Source organism: Suncus etruscus, chromosome 4, assembly GCF_024139225.1.
Source record: "Suncus etruscus isolate mSunEtr1 chromosome 4, mSunEtr1.pri.cur, whole genome shotgun sequence".
In the NCBI taxonomy this organism is placed as follows: domain Eukaryota; kingdom Metazoa; phylum Chordata; class Mammalia; order Eulipotyphla; family Soricidae; genus Suncus; species Suncus etruscus.
In genome coordinates, this window is record NC_064851.1 from 55,483,887 (window position 1) to 55,498,623 (window position 14,737).

Here is a 14,737-nt window from a genome sequence, read left to right on the forward strand (position 1 = left end):
GTCTGGCTATTGTAAATAGCGCTGCAATGAATATAGGAGTAAGGAATGGATTTTTGTATTGTATTTGTATTTGTATTGTAAAAACACAGTTTTAATGTTACATGAAGTAGCTATTATATAGAGTACTTTTCCTGCCTTTCAGAAGCACCAAAGATTTCCCAGAGGAGAGAGATTGAAGGCAAGATTGTCAAGATATGTAGAAATTACTCAGTGCAACTTATAAAGACCGGAAAACAGGACAATTGAAAGAAAATCAGCTTGTGATGGCTGAGAATAAAAATGAACTGCTAAAGTAGAAACTGGATCATTAAAGGTTTCCATGCCATTTTAAGGTACTGAACTTGTTGAAGTCATAATAATATAAGAGAAGTGATATGTTTTAAACATAAAAGAAAAATGATTAGGATTAGGTGAGTATCAAGAATATAGTTACAATACCACTCTGTCTCCAAAGATTTTGCAATCCCAAAGCATGGTTTATGTGTATGTTTTAATTTGGCATAGGACACAAACTCAGATGTTTCAACTTATTTGAATTCAAATGTCAATTTAAAATTACTGTTTACACAGTAGAATGACTTTTTAGTTTGGTTGTTTTTGCTTGCTGATTTGCCCTGGTAAGCACCATAATCTTGGGTCTCTATTTAGAGATCCCATAGTGAATACTCTCCTCATTTAGAATGTGAGTGAATAAATTCTAGTGATCTACGAAAGGTAGATACTTGAGACATTTGCTTCCATCATAAAATATATACTAGAAATACATGACTTTTATTTAATAAAAAATTTCTTATATTTTACTGTAACTGTTTGGGTGAGACTTCCATTTAACTACTAGGTATCTATAACAACTGATAGACTTTATTTTAACAGAAAAATTAAGCCTTAGATTTGCACTGTTCACAATTATCAGGCAGATATTTCTGGAGGAGTGAGTAATGCTGCAGGAACCAGAGAAGCATCCCAGAACTAAATAAATCCTAAGTTGCAAAATGAGGAATAAGATCATTATTGCAAAAACATTGTATCTCTTCCATGTTATACAATACTCGTGGATTCTTTTGGATAAGATAATATACTACAGTGCCTCTAAAGTAAGAGAAAAATTTCTCAGGTCACATACAATTTTGTTATGACTATTTTGATCAATCATTGTACTTTCAGTATCTTATTTTGTTTTATGTGAAATTATTTTTAAAAAATCATTTGCAGTATTTAATGGTGGTCTTCAGAAATATTTTTAAAGAATAAAAATGTATCATATGCAAACTAACATTTTACTAATGTCTCTTCCTCTTTATAAAGACATAATATTTCTGGATACATTACAGAAATGTTTAAATAGGAAATGCTTTAAAATACACTTATATAAAAATACACTTATATTTTAAAGTATAAGTGTAAATTTCTCAAGGATTACATTGTCATTAAACAATGTAATATTTAAAATTTGAATAGTATAAAGACAAACATAAAAAACATATACAACAACTAAGTACTGCAGTCTTAACGTTCCAAGATCGAGATTATATCTTTGTACCAATAATTGTTCAGTTTGCAGAATATAATTTTTTTATTTAAGTTTCTTTGAATCTGTAAATAATATTGTTTTTTTAAAATTAGATATTTTCTCCTTTGTAACTACATTTAGTGCAGATTTTGAAACATGTTTTTGATGGAGTAAATTTCTCTGAAAATTTCATCATTTATAAAGATTTCAATTTATAGATAAAGCCTCTGGAAAAAGAATAAATGATGTCATAGCTGCACCATTCTAATGCAATAGTATTTACCAAATAGTAAGATTATTTGCAAATAAAATTGATCTCTTATTTTATATTTAGGTGGCCACTTAAAGAAAACAAAAAAAAATAATTAAAAAAGATAGGCGTCAGAGTGATGGCATGAGCTGTAAGGCATCTACTTTTCCCAAGCTAGCCTAGGACAGATGGTGGTTCAATCTCCTGGCGCCCCATATGGTCCCCCAAGTCAGGAGCGATTTCTGAGTGCATAGCCAGGAGTAACCCTTGAGCATCACCAGGTATGGCCCCAAAAACCAAAAAACCAAAAAAAAAAAAAAAAGGATAAACACACACATATCTATGGCAACTCTATTTAAACAGCCAAGATTGGGAAAATAATAGCTGAATGGATAAAGAAAATGTGAGATATAGGTATATGCATAATACATGTATATAATATATTACATATATACATATAATGCATACTATTTATACACATATATGAATATACAACTTTTATAAACATTTATAAGTGAAGAAAAGATGAAATAATCTTTTTTGCAACAGTATAAAACAACTTGAGTGTGTCATGGTAAGCAAAATTATTTGGATGTCAAAGATTCCAGATAATCTCATTATCTTATATTATATCACTTTAATATTAGTGGTACATAAAGAAGAGTAAATAAATTGATGATTTTAAAATATTTTTTAGATTTACTATAAATAAGAGTACCAAGGAGGTAGTAGGAATAGGTTTCAACAGGCCAGGGGATTGTGGTAGAGAGATATTGTATTTTGGAAGCATTTTTGGTATAGCAACAATGTACTACTAGATATGCAAACTTTTATAGTATTGTAAATGAATGCTACCCCAACAAAATAAAGCATTTTCTAAATGCTTTCCTTTAATCTATAGAGTGCATATTGTCAACAAATGAATTCCTTGTTCTGTTCAGTTATTTTCAGCCATTATATAGAAAACTGAACTGTTGCAAATAAAATTTGGAAAGAAGAAATTCAGTATTTTGGCAAAACAAAATATTATAGTCTATATTTATTCTGGAAAATAAACAATGGTTATTCAATGTATTCTGCAAAATAAAACAATAAAATGTGATTAGTACAGAGACCAAACTTGAGATAATGACTTATTATTGTTATATATTATTATATAGCAGCATTATATTTGAACAATAAATAAAATAAAAAAAATACTAGAGCACTACTGCTTACTAAAAGACTTGAATTTTATGAGATGCATCATTCAGAACTAGATGTTTTAAAATGGTTTTAATGTGCTTCATTGGCCCCATTTGAAATATTAATAGAGGAGAATTTATCTTCAAATGGATCACAATTTTCGCATTTAATTTAGATAAATGCCAATTGTGTACAAAGAAGTAATTTTATGCCTATTTTTGTATACTATCTTAATATATTTTTATATTCAGGAATTTTTATTTATAGCAAAATATTTTTTTCTCTTTCCTTATAGCAAAGTAATTTAAGCTAGCTTTTATTATCACTTAAAAAGGTTTTTATCTTTCAATCTAATACTTTAAATATTTTATTAGGAATACTTACATTTATACTACAGAATAAAAGTTTGATTAAAAGCATTTCTTGTCTATTATCTCATATTTTTATTTATTTATTTTAAAATTATTTGAAGTTTAGCTTTAAGCTTGAACTATTACAGTTTCTAGTTCTTATGGAAGAAAATGACCTTTATATTAATGTGTTTGGTCATCTAGTTTCATTAGTTAGTCCATTTTCCCAGGATTCTGGAAGAATTGTGTGCCTGATATTTTATAGAGAGTAGGACAGAGGGAGTAAAGAAACCATTAAAATGATATTAAGGAATTAAGGTTTAAAGAGCTTAATAACAAAGGATTTTCTCAAAATTGATTTCTTAATTATAAAACACAAGAGCTACAAACTCATGGGCTTATAAGAAGCAAATAAAAGGCTGTTTTGTTGTACTTTTCAGGAATATTAATATCAGTTAAAACAATGTTACAATTGCAACTGTTATATTTACTTTTATTCACATGCTGTCCAATAACTAAATAAACAGGATGCTTATCCGTGTCACTCAAATTCTGTTGTATAAATCCTTTATGAATTGCTTACATGTGAATTCATTGTGTCCAGCTGTCCACTCTTTGGATTTATTAATTCATTAATCTTCAAAAATAACTTGTGTGTGTTTTTTGTGTGTGCGCATATGTGTATATGTGATATGTTTATTTTTTTTTCTTTTTGGGGCCACACCCTGTGACTCTCAGAGGTTACTCCTAGCTATGCGCTCAGAAATTGCTCCTGGCTTGGGGGACCACATGGGATGCCGGGAATTGAACCGCAGTCCTTCTTAAATTAGATGCGTGCAAGGCAAAAGCCTTGACGCTGCTCTACCGCTCTGGCCAAATGATTACTCTTTAAACAAGTGGATTAGAATCAAGGGATTATGATATAAAGTCACTCTTTAAGCAGTTTGTTTGGGTTTTTCTACCAAATATTTTCCTTTTCTGTCTTACCACAGACAAACCCTTTCTGACAGTATACCCTCAGTACAATAAGTGAGTCAGCTGGAGGCAGTATAAAGGCAGAATCTATCCAGTACTTATCTGATAAGCTTTCCTTATATCTGTCTCCCTAGCCTTTTTTTCCTTTTGATGTCACAGTTCACCACCACTTTTAGGTGTAACATACAGTAGATTACATTCTTACTGGCTTGCCACTTCCTTCATGCTCAAGACAATGAGGCCTATACAAGAAAAGACAGTTATTGAGCAATTAGGTTAGTTGCTGCTAGTAACTATTTTTTCTATGCTAGTTATTGGTGAGTTGATAAAATAGGATGAGTAACCATTAGTCTTTTCAAAATTTCAAAATAAAATTTTGCTGCCTTTGATATCAATACAAAGATATTTGAAACTGAAACTACAAATTTTCAGTTTTATATTTTGAATATGCATAATTTTATTTTAAATTAATTTATTGTATTTTAATAATTTTCTTTTTGTGTCAAACCTGGCAATAATCACAGCTTACTCCTGATTCTAAAACTCAGAAAGAACTCTGAACAGTACTTGGAGGATCGTATGTGATACTAAAAATATAACCTGGATTGGGAAAACCCTGGCCCAAGGCTCTTTCTCTCTCTGGCCATGAATCTATCTCATGTTAATTATGTATATTACATAAATTTAATTGTTTAATTGATTCTGAAATGTACTCAGAAAAATCTTGTGTTGATGGAATACATTATGTAAATCTAACTTATATTGTTAGTCTGTTGTTTGTTATTGTTATATTTTTAGTCTGTTGGAATATCTTGGGTGTTTACTAACTATCCTGTTTTTGTAACTTGGGGAAAATATTAAAACAATCTATAGATAAAATGAATGCTACAGCAGTCCTAATAAACTGAATATGTAAACAAGGTATGGCAATGTGTTTTGATGATAGTACAGTTTTAGGAAATAGAGTAAATTATTAGAAATCCTCAACAAGTCTGTTTTTTTACTTTTAAAGTATGTTCAGTATTTCTCAGAAATATTGGATAATTGTCAGGTAAGATAGTAGAAAACATACACACACTTGCATATTAAATTAAAGGAATTAGTAAAAATTTGTGAAATCATGTTTAAAACCTAGTTTAAATGGTCAATTTGACTAAATAGAGAGAAGTTTGTAAACCTTTATAATCAGAGCAAATCCATACCCAGAACTTGTATTAGATAACATAGAATTTAAACTAAAATATATATTTTTAATCTTTATAAACTTTTTAACCAGAAACCAAAGAGCAGCTGGACATAGAATCTCCTGGTACAAAAAATTCCCATTGTGGAACAGAGAGATATTTCTAAGGTGCAAAAAATTGCACTACATACCTAGCACTAAATCTTATTCTATACTCATAACATGGGAACAGGAGGCAAGCAACTATAAACAGAGGCGATCTCCAACAGACATCATCTTTTTTACTTCCAATATCTTTGCTCATGTCAATGTCCTTGAATGCCACAATGGATCTCACTAATTCCAGTAACAAATTTGGAGAGAAAATCCTTGAAAACATCTCCACCCAACCCTAACAAACAGTTGATTTAACTAGAAGACGGACACAATTATCGATCTTAGCATACAAATACACCCAGTCATAGGCAGTTAACTGCTTAAAGCAAGTCACACTTCTACAAAAAGCAATTTTTTTTATTTTTTTATATATTTTATTTAAACACCTTGATTACATACATGATTGTGTTTGGGTTTCAGTAATGTAAAGAACACCACCCATCACCAGTGCAACATTCCCATCACCAATGTCCCAATTCTCCCTCCTCCACACCCAACCCCCACCTGTACTCTAGACAGGCTTTCTATAACCCTCATACTTTCTCATTATTAGGATAGTTCAAAATGTAGTTATTTCTCTAACTAAACTCATCCCTGTTTGTAGTGAGCTTCATGAGGTGAGCTGTAATTTCCAGTCCTTCTCTCTTTTGTGTCTGAAAATTATTATTGCAAGAATGTCTTTCATTTTTCTTAAAACCCATAGATGAGTGAGACCATTCTGCGTTTTTATCTCTCTCTCTCTCTCTCTGACTTATTTCACTCAGCATAATAGATTCCATGTACATCCATGTATAGAAAAATTTTATGACTTCATCTCTCCTGACAGCTGCAAAATATTCTATTGTGTATACCTACCACAGTTTCTTTAGCCATTTGTCTGTTAAAGGGCATCTTGGTTGTTTCCATAGTCTTGCTATGGTAAATAGTGCTGCAATGAATATAGGTATATGAAAAGGATTTTTGTATTGTATTTTTGTGTTCCTAGGGTATATTCCTAGGAGTGGTATAGCTGCATTGTATGGGAGCTCGATTTCCAGTTTTTGGAGGAATCTCCATATTGCTTTCCATAAAGATTGAACTAGACGGCATTCCCACCAGCAGTGGATAAGAGTTCCTTTCTCTCCACATCCCCGCCAATACTGTTTATTCTCATTCTTTGTGATGTGTGTCAATCTCTGAGGTGTGAGGTGGTACCTCATAGTTGTTTTGATTTGCATCTCTCTGATGATTAGTGATGTGGAGCATTTTTTCATGTGTCTTTTGGCCATTTGTATTTCTTCTTTGTCAAAGTGTCTGTCCATTTCTTCTCCCCATTTTTTGATGGGATTAGATGTTTTTTTCTTGTAAATTTCTGTCAGTGCCTTGTATACTTTGGAGATTAGCCCCTTATCTGATGGGTATTGGGTGAATAGTTTTTCCCACTCAGTGGGTGGCTCTTGTATCCTGGGCACTATTTCCATTGAGGTGCAGAAGCTTCTCAGCTTAATATATTCCCATCTGGGGCCTGGAGAGATAGCACAGTGGCATTTGCCTTGCAAGCAGCCGATCCAGGACCAAAGGTGGTTGGTTTGAATCCCGGTGTCCCATATGGTCCCCCGTGCCTGCCAGGAACTAATTCTGAGCAGACAGTCAGGAGTAACCCCTGAGCAATGCTGGGTGTGGCCCCAAAACCAATATATATATTCCTACGTGCCATATATCTTATGGTTTCAGGTATGATATTGAGGTCTTTAATCTATTTGGATTTTACCTTCATACATGATGTTAACTGGGGGCTGTTAGCAGATGACATGATACTCTACTTAGAAAACCCTAAAGACTCTACCAAAAAGCTTCTAGAAACTATAGACTCATATAGCAAGTTGGCAGGCTACAAAATTAACACACAAAAATCAATGGCCTTTCTATACACCAATAATAATAAGGAAAAAAATGGACATTAAGAAAACAACCCCATTCACATTAGCACCACACAAACTCAAATATCTTGGAGTCAACTTGACTAAAAATGTGAAGGACCTATACAAAGAAAACTATAAAACTTCTGCTCCAAGAAATAAGAGAGGACACGCGGAAATGGAAACACATACCCTGCTCATGGATAGGCAGGATTAACATAATCAAAATGGCAATACTCCCCAAAGCATTGTACAGATTTAATGTGATCCCTCTAAAGATACCCATGACATTCTTCAAAGAAGTGGATCAGGCACTTTTGAAATTTATTTGGAATAATAAACACCTTAGAATAGCTAAAGCAATCATTGGGAAAAAGAATATGGGAGGAATTACGCACCCCAACTTTAAACTTTACTACAAAGCAATAGTTATCAAAACAGCATGGTATTAGAATAAAGACAGATCAGTGGAATAGACTTGAATACTCAGAGAATGTTCCCTAGACATACAATCACCAAATTTTTGATAAAGGAGCAAGAAATCCTAACTGGAGCAAAGAAAGCCTCTTCAACAAGTGGTCTTGGCACAACTGGCTAGCCACTTGCAAAAAAAAAAAAATCAACTTTTTTTCATTCTGGTCTGTGCTCCCTGGTCACTCTCTACATTTGCAGAAGTCTAACCAAAGAAATCTTATCGCTGTCCGGGACTGACAACATTGAAACCCTGGTTGCTGGGCCACTGACACTTGTCTCACAGATGCTGCTTGGAGCTCACAATCTCATACTGGTAACTTCTGGCAGCTTAAATACAGTTGTTAGGCAGGGCAAGTAGCTCATAATGGAATCCTTTGGTCACTTCTCAGTATATTTAGCCTTGGTTCCACATATACTTGCCAGACACTCATGACAAAACTCTTGATTGACTGTTCTAATTTAAGAATTACAGTAAAGATTAGGAACATATGACTATAAATCTCCTACTTAATGCATAAGCCTACTTCTTCAACCCTCACCAGGCCACTTGGAACATCAGACTTACAAAGGAAGATGGATAAACTCACCCCCATTAATGTATCAAGAAAATAGATCAAAACACTTTCTAATAAAATAGAGCTGTGAAAACTACCTGAGAAAGCTTATTTTACTTCTCTTGCTCTTCCCTTTTTTCTTACTTTTTACCCCTTTTGACACTGTGGTTTGCACTATTGTTAATGAAAAAGTAGGCATCATAGTTATTGCTTTATCTCCTTTTAGCAACCCATTTTTTCCAGTTATTATTTCTAACTTTTATTATATTGGTCCCTTCTCTACTCAAACCACTGCTCCACTATTGTGACAAGCTTCCTACAATGGATTGGTTATTCTGGCCTCATCTCTATTATTTCTGGATATTATTACCAGATTAAGTTATTTTTCTTACATTCTACAAATGAGTCAGATTATCCTATGTCTGGGTTCTGTCTATATCTGTTATTCGACACCTATCTGGCTCCCTCTGACTCATTTTATTCAGCATAATAATCCCCATATCCATAAAATATAAGCAAGTTTTATTCTTCTTAATGGATGTACAATATTCCATTGTATACGTGTAACACTGTTTCTTTAGCCATTAATTTGTTCTTGGATACTTGGGTTATATTTAGATTCTGGCTATTATAGAAAGTTCTGCAACACTTTTTACAGAATTCAGAGGCCTTTTATGCATGATATTTTTGGAATTTTAGGATATATTTCTACAAATGATATTGCTGGATCATATTGAAGCTCAATTTATAGCTTTGTGAGGAATAGCCATAAAAAAGCTGGGCCAGTGTGCATTTCAACCAGCAATGAATAAGAATCCCTTTCTCTCCATATCCATGCAGGCATTGATTTATTTTGTTCTTTGTGATGTATGGCAGTCTCTTTGGTATGAAATAATACCTCATTGTTTTGGTTTACATTTCCTTTAAGATTAGTGATGTGGAGCATTTTTTCATGTGCCTTTTGGTCATCTGTCTTTCTACTTTGATGAAATGTCTGTTCATTTCTTCTTCTCATTTTGGATGGGATTATATACTTTTATTGCTAAGTCATATAAGTGCCTTGTGTATCTTAGATATTAACCCCTAATCTGATGGTTATTGGGTAATTAGTTTCTTTTATTGCATCGGTAGTCTTTGTATTCTAGTCACTGTATCCTTTGAGGAGCAGAATCTTCTCAGATTAATGTAGTCCCATTTGCTTATTTTTGTTTCTACTTGCTTGGCCAGCACTGTTTTATTCTAGAAGATGCCTTTAGCTTCAATGTCATGGGGTGTTTTGCCTATGTTTTCCTTGATGTCCCTTATAGTTTTAGGTGCAATATCAAGATATTTAATCCATTTTATTTAATCTTTTTGAATGAGTTCGAGAGTTGTTAGTTTACTTTTTATTGATGTAGTTGACCAGTTTTCCCAATATCACTAGTTGAAGAGACTTTCATTGGTCCACTTTTTATTTCTTGCTTCTTTCTGAAATGTGTCATAAACCTGTGGGTCCATCCTCTGACTCACATTTCTTCTATACATAGAGCCCTCCTCAACCGATAATAAAACTAATGCAAAAAAAAAAAAAAAACCCAACACCTCACTGCAAAGGTCACAATGGGAAGGCAATGCAGAACCCCACCACACCTAGTGAATGATGAAGATTGTAGTTCTGAGGAACCAACAAACTCTGACATCTATATAACCTCTCTGATAAGGACTTCAGAAAAAAAATGTGGAGGATGTTCGAAGAACTAAAAGAAATAATGGAACAGACATATTGGCCAATAAGGTTAAAGAGCTTATGAGAATAGATATGAGAACTCTTCGAACAGATATGATAAAAATAAAAATTTGCTAAGTAAAATAAAAAACTCACTGGGAGTTCTCACCAGCAAACTAACAGGCTCTGAGGACAGAATTGGTTAGCCGGAAGATGAGCTGCACAACAACTCAATAGAACAGAAAAATCTTTTCTTAATATAATTTTTATTTTGAACATAATGTTTTACATATTTTTGACAATAATATTTTAGGTACATATTTACATAAAATCAGGGGGATTCCCATCACTGATTTGTCCTCCCTACACCTCCATTTTCGTCCTACCTCCCATATCCTCTTCCCTCACCTCTGGGGCTGCTAGAAAATGTGGTCCCCTCTGTACCTAGTTTACTACTTAGTAGTCTTGCACCTGTTTGGTCTTGGTACCTCCCTTATTTCCCCCTCTAACTGGGAGGCAGGACTCGAGAGTTCAAGTTATGTGGCTTTGTTTGAAGAAGAGAAAAGTAATAAACTGGGGTAAAAGTCTAATACACCGAAAATGGGCGGAATCCTTTTAGGCTCTCATCATCGATTTGAGAGACAAAGGAGAAAAATAAGGTTAAACACCCCAACAGTACAAAAAGAAGTGTCAAATATCCAGTGAGCACTCCAACAATAACAACGATAAGCACCACAAAAATAATCATGGTCTTGAGATAAAAAACATGGCAGGGCACATAAAGAAAGAATAGAAAAGAAGTAAAAAAATAAATATAAATGGGGACAACAACTTCAATAACTACACCAAAACAAGGAAATCGACAAGAAGTAGATAGGTAAATAAAAATAAAAAATAATAAAAAATGAGTATTTAAAAATAGTATATATAAGACAAATAATAAAAATGTTTCATGCTTTTTGCCTTTTTTTCCCTCCTGCAATGGCACAGTAAATATTGGGGTCATTCGAAAAGGAATTCACTTGGCCTAAGAGATATGGGGTTTCTCCGTCCTTGAAGTATATTGTCATGGGATTAACTATAGACTCCGTTCAGGTTCATTTACTCTCCCCTTGGTGTTTTCATGGTGTTTGGAAGGCTTCTGCTCCTTCCTGGGTGATAAAATCAGACCTCTGTATCTAGAGATCTCAGTATCTGCATAGGTCCAGGAATGGGATTTATGATGAAGTCTTTCTTTGTGGTTCTAGAAGTTCTGTTCCCTCAGTGTCATTTTAATTCGTCTTCTGTGGTTGGTGATCTTGGTCTTTGCACTGATCCTAGGATGGAACCTAGGATAGCATCTTTCATTGTGTTTCCAGAAGCCCCATTTCGTTGCAATTGTCTCAGCCAGACCTTTGAAAGTGGGGATCATGGTTGTTGTGTAGGTCGTAATTCAAATCCTAGACTAGGGCTTTTTTTTTCTCCCAAGATATGTACAGTCCAGTCATGGTTCTAGTAGCCAGTAATCTGTAAATCGCAATCTTGGCTTGTGGACTGACCAAAGGGTGACAAGTCTTCTGATTTTGTCTCATCATTAGCTGGTGTGGTAGGATAACCTGCTCTTAGGTCAAATTGTTTCCATTTTCCTCGTTGTCAGGATATCATATTAGAGCTCACACTTGTTGGTGGCCCAGCAGTATTAAGGATGTCCCAGTTGGGATTTGTTTCTTATAGCTGTTGTGATGAACTTTGTCATTTCTATGTCTGGGATCCAGGGTTCAAGGCTGGACGGATGGTTTCTAATCACCTGGGGTCTAAGTTGGGTTCGCATGACATATATTCAAGGTGGGAGATATCCCTGTATTGTAAACAAGTATGAGTTCTTATCCCTAGTAGATAAGAGCTGGTTTTTATATGTAGGATTTCCCCTTTTATTAGTGTGCCTCTGCAGGGAGAAATGGTGCTACATTATATTGTCGGTGCATTTGGGGGTGGACAGAGAAGAAAACAGAAACAGGTCACACAATCAAAAAAGATAAAAATAGGAATAAAGTATATGTGCTCACCTATGTATATGTAGAACAAACATTTTTAAGAAATAAATTAAAGTAATTAGAGGTACAAATTGATGCAAGAGACTACTTTACTTTTGGGGAAAAGCAGGAAAGGAGGTGGTATAATACAGGTATTATACTTATGTTGAAAGTTTAGGTTTCCCCATTGTCTTTTGGGATTTTCTTGTGGTGTGTGGGTTCCCAGGCATCTTTCCATCACAGCCCCTGACCTTCTTGAGATTGGTAAAGATTTGCGACAGGGAGGTCTTGGAAGAGCTCTTGCATTGGGGATACTTTTAGAGCTAAGTCTGGTTTCAAATAACAGTCCACGTTAGGGGGAGTTGGTAGGGAGGGCGTGCAGCATGAGTCTACAGGGGAGTTGGTTGCCTTTTCTTGCAGGGGATGAGGTGTGGTTAGACTGAGTGTCCCTTCACTTGGGTGCTGGGTACTGGTTCGTTGGAGTAGGAGGTCAGTCTTGATGCCTAATGGATTAAGAACTGAGAGTGAAGAGTTTTAATATGGTGGGAGGTCTGGATGGGATTGAGGGGTGAAGGGATAGTTGGATTTCCAAAGGGGGGAAAGGGGAAAGTATATGGAAGGGGTAGGAACGAAGAAAAGAGAAAATACATTAGAAAGAAAGGGAGAAGAGGAAAGAAAAAAGGAAAATAGAAGAAAAGTAAAGAAAAGAAAAAATAAAAAAAGAAAGTAGTGAGAAGAGAAGAGAAAATAGCAAGGGAATGCTAGTTTGCTTGAATGTGTTCGATGAGTAGGGCCTGTAGTATAAGTTTGTATGTCACAGTTGCTGCTTCGGTGGTCTGACTGGTCATGTGCTTCAACTCCTAAAAGAAGGTATAACCTAGCAATAAAGTGTATGTTAAAGAGTTTTCTCAGGACATTCTCATAGTGCAAGCTGGGTATGGTATCTCGTGTGACTGAGCCCTGAGATGCCATCTTAGTTTGTCCACCCTTTGCATCCAAGAACGCCTGTGGATAGAAAAGCTGAGAGGTTATTTTAAATATAGTAAGATTAAGGCATTAAAACATAGTATTATGTGATGTTTCCATTGGAGTCAGGGATTTCCTGTGGTGTTCTTTACCTGTGATCCTGTATAAGATCCCTAAGGGATTATTATGGGCCTTTGTATTAGAAGGCTGATTACATATCTGTTCTCTCAATGCTGCTGTTTCTGCTGTTGCTGTTTTATTTGTGGTATAATGTGTTGTCAAGAGTTTGTGTTGCTCCTTTTTCATGTATTTTGGACCCTACTCCCGAGTATATGTTGAGTATTACAGTGTTTGGAATTTCTACCCTGTTTAACCCTGTTATTTGGTTGTTGAGTATTAGTTGTCTATAAGGTGTATGTTCTAGGTACTTCAGAATAGTGCTATCATTCTTTGTTTATCTTTAGTCTTCTGACTTACTACGTCTAACATAATATGTCCTAGGTCCATCCATGTTGCTGCAAAGTCTGTGCTTGTATCATTTCTGAGTGCCATGTAGTATTCCATTGTGTATAGATACCACATCTTAATGATCCATTCATCTGTTGTTGGACATTGAGGTTGGTTCCAGGACTTGGCTATTATACTGAGTGCTGTGATAAATAGTGGGGTGCACACATACTTTGGAATGAATGTCCTTCCAATTTGGGGGTAGATACCTAGGAGAGCAATTGCTGGGTCAAATGGCAGTTCAATTCTGAGTTCTTTGAGCACTCTCCAGACTGTTCTCCATAGGCGTTGGACTAGGGGGCATTCCCACCAGCAGTGGATAAGAGTGCCTTTCATACCACATCCCTGCCAACACAGATTGTTCTCATTATTTTTGATGTGAGCCATCCTCACTGGTGTAAGGTGGTACCTCATTGTTGTCTTGATTTGGATCTCCCTGATGATGAGTGAAGGTGAGCATGTTTTCATGTGTTTGTTGGCCATCCTTCTGTCTTCCTCAGAGAAGTGTCTATTCATTTCATCTCCCCATTTTTTATGGCTTTATTTGGTTTTGGGGGGCTCTGCTTTCTGAGTGCTTTATATGTTCTAGATATCAGCCCTTTATCTGATATGTCGAGTGAAAAGATTTTTTCCCATTCTGTTAACTGTCTTTTTGTGTTAAGTAAGGTTTCTTTCACCATGCAGAAGCTTTTTAGTTTGATGTAGTCCCATTTGTTTATGTTTGATGCTAAAGTTCTTGCCATTGGTGCTCCATCCTCAAAGACCTTTTTGATATATAGGTCTTCGAGTGTTCTGCCTATTTTATCCTCGATAAACTTTTTAGATTCGGGTCTGATTTCAAGATCTTTGATCCATTTTGAGTTGACTTTTGGATAAGGAGTGAGGCATGGGTCAATTTTCACTTTCGTACATGTGGCTTTCCAGTTGTACCAACACCATTTGTTGAATAGACTTCCTTAGTTCCATTTCCATTTCTTGCCTCTTTTTATCGAATATTAGTTGGCTATATATC